The 8105-nt window shown below is 38.7% G+C and overlaps 1 pseudogene across 1 annotated transcript; it reads left to right on the forward strand.

Annotated features, from left to right (window-relative positions):
* The first annotated feature begins 448 nt into the window (after positions 1-448).
* Positions 449-1705, forward strand: LOC132676427 (presenilin-associated rhomboid-like protein, mitochondrial; annotated as a pseudogene). Its single transcript, XR_013551296.1, has 2 exons — positions 449-1020; positions 1077-1705. The product of XR_013551296.1 is annotated as a presenilin-associated rhomboid-like protein, mitochondrial (transcript).
* Positions 1706-8105: the final 6400 nt, after the last annotated feature.

An 8105-nucleotide genomic window follows, 5' to 3' on the forward strand; every position in this document is an offset into this window, starting at 1 on the left:
CACTGTTAACTTGTGAATTATTAAATATCATATTTAGGGTAATTTGAAAAAACTGAAAATTATTTTTGTCATGTTTATGGTATCTGAGAAAAATTATCGTATCTCAAAGCAGATGAATTGGACTCAACTGGTTTAACCAATTTAATCAGGAGTTCTAAAAAAATTTAAAAACAAGACTAGCTAATTGAATGAAAAGAATGATGTCATGTCCAGTTCCCTGTTCATGAATAAAGTTTTAGCCTTGAGCTTCTTCTTTGATATATTTGTGACAAAGAACACTCAGCTCAAAAACAAACAAACAAAAAAGACTCGGTAACATTATATGATGTTTCATCTGAACATTGAATTTTATTTTCATACTCTAATAGATATATGCAGGTGATAGAACCATCACCACCATAATTTGATCTATTAAAAATAAATTGAAAAATGTGAAAATATTTGTAACATGTTACAAAGTATTATTATCAGTATTAAAAAGCTTTTACTAATAAGTGGAATATGCAGTAAAAGTTTAGATATAGGAGGCTGGGTGCAGAGAGGCTGGGGCTGTGGCCAGGCGTGGCTCTGCTGGCAGGCGGCCGCAGCTGCAAGGAGCTCAGTGTGGCCCCAGCCCTGTCATGACTGCTTGGACGCAGGTTTAACTTTTTTATTCAGCAAAAATGTGGATTCAGAAAAGCACCCAGGAAGGTTGAACCTAGAAGATCACCGGAACAAGTGGTGAAACATGCAAGAGAAGTGCTTTGATTCCTCCTGTAGAAGAAACAGTCTTTTATCCTTCTCCCTGTCCTATAAGGACCCTTGTAAAGCCCTTGTTTTTCACTGTTGGGTTTACAAGGTGTGCATTTGGATCAGCTGTCATTTGGCCATATGAATCACTGAAATCCAGGGTCCAGAGTTATTTTGATGGTATAAAATCTGGTTGGTTGGACAGCATAAGACCACAAAAGGAAGGAGACTTCAGGAAAGAGATTAACAAGTGCTGGAATAACCTAAGTGATGACCAGCAGACTGTGACAGGTTTATGTTAGCTTACACGTTTTAGTCATTCAAGGGAAGAGAAATCAAACCAAAAGGTATCATAGCTGCAAATGTTTTTGTATTCTGTTTATGGAGAGTACCTTCTCTACAGCAGACAGTGATCAGATATTTCACATCCAACTCAGCCTCAAAGGTCCTTTGTTCTCCAATATTGCTGTCAATATTCAGTCATTTCTCCTTGTTTCACATGGCAGCAAATATGTATGTTTTGTGGAGCTTCTTCTCCAGCATAGTGAACATTCTGGGTCAAGAACAGTCCATGGCAGTGTACTTATCTGCAGGCGTTATTTCCAATTTGGTCAGTTATGTGTGTAAATTCGCCACAGGAAGATATGGACCATCACTCGGTGCATCAGGCGCTATCATGACTGTCCTTGCTACTGTGTACACAAAGATCCCAGAAGGGAGGCTCGCCATTATCTTCCTTCTAATGTTCACATTCACAGCAGGGAATGCCCTAAAAGCCATTATTACTATGGACACAGCAGGAATGATCCTGGGATGGAAATTTTTTGATCATGCAGCACATCTTGGGGCAGCTGTCTTTGGAATATGGTATATTACTTATGGTCATGAACTCACGTGGAAGAACAGGGAGTCTCTAGTGAGAATTTGGCATGAAATGAGGACTAACGGCCCCAAGAAAAGAGGTGGCTCCAAGTAAATCTGGGGTTGGATGATGCTGGTGCGTGTGGCCTATGCTGCCTGGAGATCCCCAGGAATACATTGGCCCTGGAGTGACCACACCTTTGCTCCCTGCCTGGAAGACACCCAGCATCTAGCTTTCCTAGTATTTTAAACTGTCCTCAGTACATGTCTTACTAGAAAGTGAATTATGACGAAGTCGTGAAGTAAAGGTTTATATCTCTACTTGGTAAAAATAAATAAATGAATAAATAAATAAATAAATAAATAAATAAATAAACAAACGAACAAACAATAAATAAATAAATATCGCAAATAATAAAGAAAAAAGATTAAATAAATGTACAACATCATTTTTCCTAATAAATTTGTATATATTTAAAAAATGGTAATCCAGGATTTTTGCAAGTATGGGAGAGAAATTGCTGGTGGTATATAATTCAGCAAAGCATTTCTAAAGATTTTGAGTCATGCAGGTATGTATCTAAAATCCAATTTTAATTTGCTGTATTTACTCAAAGGGAATAATTAGGAATATGCCCAAAAAAGGTCTTTTAAAAAATGTGCTTACAAAGGGTAGATCTTATTTACATTTTATTTTTTCTTTCTGTGTTCAGAAGATGGGTATTCTCTGCATTTTTGTCTCTGTTTAATTTTAAACATTGAAACTATAGGATTTTAAAAAGCTGAGCATATGTTCATCATTATGAAATTCTTGTGAGATCATTTATTATGAAACAGTTTTCCTGTGTAGTGACATAGTGGAAGGAATGTGTATTTCTCCTTACTCTAAAATCATCACAAAGACTTCAGTGGGGGTCTGTTTTGAGTTCATTGCTGTAGAAGTTTTTGATTAATATTTTATAAGCTTATTGAAAGCAAATAGAAACGATTAAAACCATCAAAAACTGTTTATTTGTTTTTAAGATTTAAGTCAATGTTCAATTCACATAGAAAAAGTAGCATTTCTGTTTCAGTAAGGAACATTTACAATGTATCATGTTAATCCCTTGTTTTAGCCATTGAAAAAATACGTAAGATCATTAAATAGAATTTTCACTACTGAAACTTAGTATTATTAATGGCTACTTTGGAGAAAACAATATCTATGCCACTCACATTACAGTTTTTTAAATTTTTTTATAACATTTGTTTATTTTTGAGAGACAGAAGGAGAGCATGAGCAGGAGAGGGGTAGAGAGAGAGGGAGACACAGAATCCAAAGCAGGCTCCAGGCTCTGAGCTGTCAGCACAGAGCCCTATGCAGGGCTCAAACTCATGAAATGTGAGATCATGACCTGAGCTGAAGTCCGACGCTCAACCAACTGGACCACCCAGGGGCCCCCATGTTACAGTTTGATAGTCATAGTATCTATATGCTTCCTGAGCATTTGCTTCTGCTAGTTTAAATTATTTCTGCTAATAATTTCTTTTTGAGATGGGAGGTTTGTGTTTGTTTGTTCATGAGTATTATTTTTATAGTGAAAGAAAGAAGGGAATTATTGAAATTCTAGAAAAATAATGAAGCATGTGAGAAAAATGAATATAGAAATCTATACTTGGAGGAGAATTTGATCTTTCTGCAATTTAATGGCATATTCTGTTTTTTTCATTCTGTATTGCTGATTTTTTATACATAAGTTCCTTGAACAATTTACTTCTCTGGTTGAGATGTCTTCTCTATTATAAGAGTCTAGTATTTGTTTCTCTACTTTTATCCAGTTCAGCCCTAATATCAAATCAGCAGGTAATGTTTGAGGGCCGCATCATGCAGTGATCTCAAACTCCACTTGTTTAGGGGCGCCTGGGTGGCTCAGTCAGTTAAGTGTCTGACTTCAGCTCAGGTCATGATCTTGCGGTTTGTGAGTTTGAGCCCCACATTGGGCTCTGTGGTGACAGCTCAGAGCTTGGAGCCTCCTTCAGAGTCTGTGTCTCCCTCTCTCTCTCTGACCCTCCCCTATGCACGCACGCTCTCTCTCTCTCTGTCTCTCAAAAATAAATAAACATTAAAAAATTTTCTTTCAGGGCACCTGAGTGGCTCAGTGGTTGAGCCTCCGACTTCAGCTTATGTCATGATCTCACAGCTCGTGAGTTTGAGCCCCATGTTGGGCTCTGTGCTGACGGATCAGAGCCTGGAGCCTGCTTCGGATTCTGTGTCTCCTCTCTCTGCCCCTAACCCACTCGCATTCTGTCTCTGTCTGTCTCAAAAATAAATAAACGTTTAAAAATTTTTTTTCCAAACTCCACACATTTAAACCTAAGCCCACCTTTTCTTCTCAGGTCCACCTGACTTTAATTTCTAATTATTAAAATCATTTTATTTTTTTCAAAGTAATACATGCTTACAATCAAAATGTCGAAGAATACTGAAGGGATTATATTTTTAATTCTTTTTTGCTCTCAAAGAACCACTTTGTAATTGAAAGAGCGGACCTAGGCCAGCCGCCTCCATCTTGTTTTGTGTCCTCCATCTTGAGTGACTAAGTCCCCGACATGGCCCCTTTCCCGAAAACCACAGAAAGGAATTCCTGTTCAAACCTTAGACCATGCCTCCTCCCCTTGAGTAACTTCCCACTCACCCGTTCAAACTTCCCGTTCAAACCATGCCCTACAACCAGCGCAACGGGACTCTGACCCTTCCCCAGCCAATCGGCTAAGGCCACGGCCATCACCCCCCCAACTGCCCCTAGACCCCTATAAAACCTTTGTGCTTTTGAAACACTCTCTCTCTCCGGTATCTCACTGCTGTGTAGGTGCAGGTAGGGGATTGAGCTCGAGCTAGCTCGAATAAAGGCTCTTTGCTTTTGCATTGGACTCGGCTCCCTGGTGGTCTTTGAGGATCATAAATTCTGGGCATAACAGTAATATTTTTATATGTCATCATTTATATTCATATTTCTATTTGGCTAATTCAGTGATGAATTTTTATATCTACTGGCATTCTAATATGGTAGCTGAGGATATGCCTTCTTACACCATACTCCTACTACTGGTCCTTCCATCTTTCCTTTATAATTACAATTTTTGGTTAAATCAACAGTCAATGTTTATATTGCTATGAGACTGTAAACATTGCTATGAGACTGTAAACATAATTCCCTACTGAATAAAATACTGTAGTGTACTATAATTGTACTTATTGTCTAATGGAACTTTTTCCTATTCATACTGATAATAATTTCTTAAGTTTTTTTCTTAGTTGTTTATGTAAATCACTGTTTTCCTCCATGTGTTCCCATGTATATGTTAAATGACTGGAAAATACGCAATCATGCCAAACTTTGTCCTTCCTTCCTTCCTACCTTCCTACCTTCCTCCCTTCCTTCCTTTCTTCATTCCTTCCTTCCCTTCATATTTTCTCTCCCTTTTTCCTCTCCCTTGTCCTTCTTCTACTTCCTATTCCTTTTATTTATGGAAGGACTTCTTCATCTACAATCATGATTTGTTGCTCTTCTGGGCCAGAAAACAAATTTTGCCGTTGACCTCTCTTTGTTTTTTGTTTGTTTCAACCATAGTATATCTTAAGAATTTTCTTAGTTGTTTATGTAAATCACTGTTTTCCTCCATATGTTCCCATGTATACGTTAAATGACTGGAAAATACGCAATCATGCCAACCTTTGTCCTTCCTTCGTTTCCTAAGGAGAGTCATCATGGTAAATAAATTGTTTTACCTTGAATGTCTGAAAATGACTTTTTTTTCCCACTCAACGTGATTCATAAATGAGAAGTCATTTTCCTTCTGTGTTTTGAAAGCTTTACCTCACTGGTCCTTGGCTCCCATAAGCTGTTCCTGAAAAGTATGAGCCTCATTTCAGCCTCATAGTTCTTGCTACATGCCTCTCAGAGTTTCTCTATGACAAACACCCTCACTTTTAATTAAATTTCCTGCCTCTGCTTGAAAATGGCTCTAATTTTCCCAATCAGCGATTTGCCTTTCTTTCAACTGTTTTGTCTGATTCAAAAAGTCTACTGTCATGAGGAGACGGACTTCATTGTTTGATGATTGACCACTGACAGCTTTGAAGCCTCATCCCTTCCCATACCCCTGGTATCCCACAACTGGGCAAGCTGATAAGAAAACCTGGGTGCTCCCTACCTTGGAACCAGTAAAAGATTCAAACCTTGCAAATCTCTACCTGCTTACGTGGGAACTCTGCATCTATTTCCACATCCTAACTGCAACAAAATCCAGGCTAGTTTCCTTTCTTTGCTCTCATAAGCTATTTCAGACCTGTTTGAAATTCCTGCCCTGCTCTCCCTAGAGACAACAGTTATGTAAGTAATAAAGCTTTTCATACCCTCTTGGTGTGTATGTAGGGTCATCAGTTTTAACATCCAAACCAAACCTTGAGTAGGGGTGCTTCTTGCTTTTGCAGAATGACCATAACTTTACTATTATATCTGCCCCATATCTCTTCTTCTCTATAGGTTGTTAGCTTATTAATTCTTTGCTGGATTGTAACAGGAATTTGGGGGGAAAAGAAAAGACTAAGAAGATGAATAAAAGGCTATGGTCAATTTATTCTAGTTATGCAATAATCCCCCATAATTTCCTTTAATACATCAAACTTAATGCTTAAAGTCATGCTTAACTCCTGCTTCTTCTTTTTCCCCATACCCAAACTTTGTTGATTTTTTTCTTTCATAGTGTCTCCATGGTGTTAACTTGCTTCAGCACTGACACTTAAAATATCCTGATTTGCTTGTTTATTAACACAATTTAAAAATGGAATTCTTCCTGCCTTAGCTTCAGTTGAGGTCCAAAGGCTAAAAACAAACCAATAGGTGGTATCTTTTCTCATAGTCTTTTTTTTTTTCTTCTCTCATATTCTTAAGTGAGTTACAAAGACAATTATGCAAAAATTTCAGCAGAGATGGCTCAAAAACTAGTTTTATCATATAAAAGGGTTGACTTTGAAGGGGTGGTTCTGATGTCATTTTAAAATAGATCCTATCTGAGTGCGTCTCATGCAGCTGCTTTGAGATCTGCCTGGAAAGAGCCCTGCAGGGTACGGCAGAATGCTGGAGCTGAGGGGGGCAGATAAGCAGGAGTCTGGTGGAATGGCTTTGGCCTCATTTAGGTAGTTGAAGTTAGTTGTTCTCAGTAGGAGAATCTTTGAGATACCTATGAAAGCACAACATGATAAAAACAGTCAGCTTTTGAATACCTGCCAGAGTATACTAACATCAGAATATGACTGTACTAGCAAGTAAAACCATCTCTATACCTTATGTCTCTTCCAGCTGGCCAGTTTTGTTATCTGCCACCAGCATTTTGTAGAGCCTTTGTAAATGGCTCCTATGCTGACTCCCTGATGCAGGGCCCACATATGAACCGTAGGAGGGGCGCCTGGGTGGCTCAGTCGGTTAAGCATCTGACTTCGGCTCAGGTCATGATCTCGCGGTTCGTGAGTTCAAGCCCCGTGTCAGGCTCTGTGCTGATGGCTCAGAGCCTGGAGCCTGTTTCAGATTCTGTGTCTCCCTCTCTCTCTTACCCTCCCCTGTTCATGCTCCATCTCTCTCTGTCTCAAAAATAAATAAACGTTAAAAAAATAAAAAAAATAAAAAATAAAAGAATTGACATTGAACCATAGGAAATACACACCTCTGGGGAGCCAACAGTGGATAGTGGCTTGATCTGACAATGGTGACCTCTGTGAACTCAATTTCCAGGCAGGTAATCCAGTCAGAGCCTTTTACTTTTCTCCAACATTGAGTAGAAAACCAGTCCCTTTGCCCCATCAAGCTCCATAGGGCACATATCAAGCTGTCAGAATGATGCCCTAAAGCCCCTTTTACTTGGCATGAGGTATGAGCAAAGACCTCCCTCCTGTTGATCAAGGAGAGAAAATGCTTAAGCACTGCAAATTGTTTCTCAAAATAATTTCCTCCTTTGGTGTCTTTCTGCTGAGGTAGCCTGGCCTCTGTTCAGGAGCCTTCTTTTATTGAGCAGGTTTTTAAGTGACCTCACTTAAACCTCAGACCATTTCTCTGACTTCAACCATTTTATACTTTTAAGATAAGTGTTATGCTAATGATCAATTAGTTTTGAGAAAGATCCTTGGCATTTTTTGTATAATGCTCTACTCTCTCACTTCGAAACCTGCTACATATTATAACATTGTGTTATATTTTTTAAATGTGTTGATTTAGGGGCACCTGGGTGGCTCAGTTGGTTAAGTATCCGACTTCAGCTCAGGTCATGATCTCACAGCTAGTGGGTTTGTGCTCTGGATCAGGCTCTGTGCTGACAGCTCAGAGCCTTAAGCCTGCTTCGGATTCTGTCTCTCACTCTCTCTGTCCCTCCCCTACTTGTGTTCTGTCTCTCTTGCTTAAAAATAAATAAACATTAAAAAAATTAAAAAAAAATAAATGTATTGATTTATCTATTCTCTACCTTGCAGCTTAGAAACAAGT

The sequence above is a fragment of the Panthera onca genome, chromosome A2 (genome assembly GCF_046562875.1).
Source record: "Panthera onca isolate mPanOnc1 chromosome A2, mPanOnc1 haplotype 2, whole genome shotgun sequence".
Classification (NCBI taxonomy): Eukaryota; Metazoa; Chordata; class Mammalia; order Carnivora; family Felidae; genus Panthera; species Panthera onca.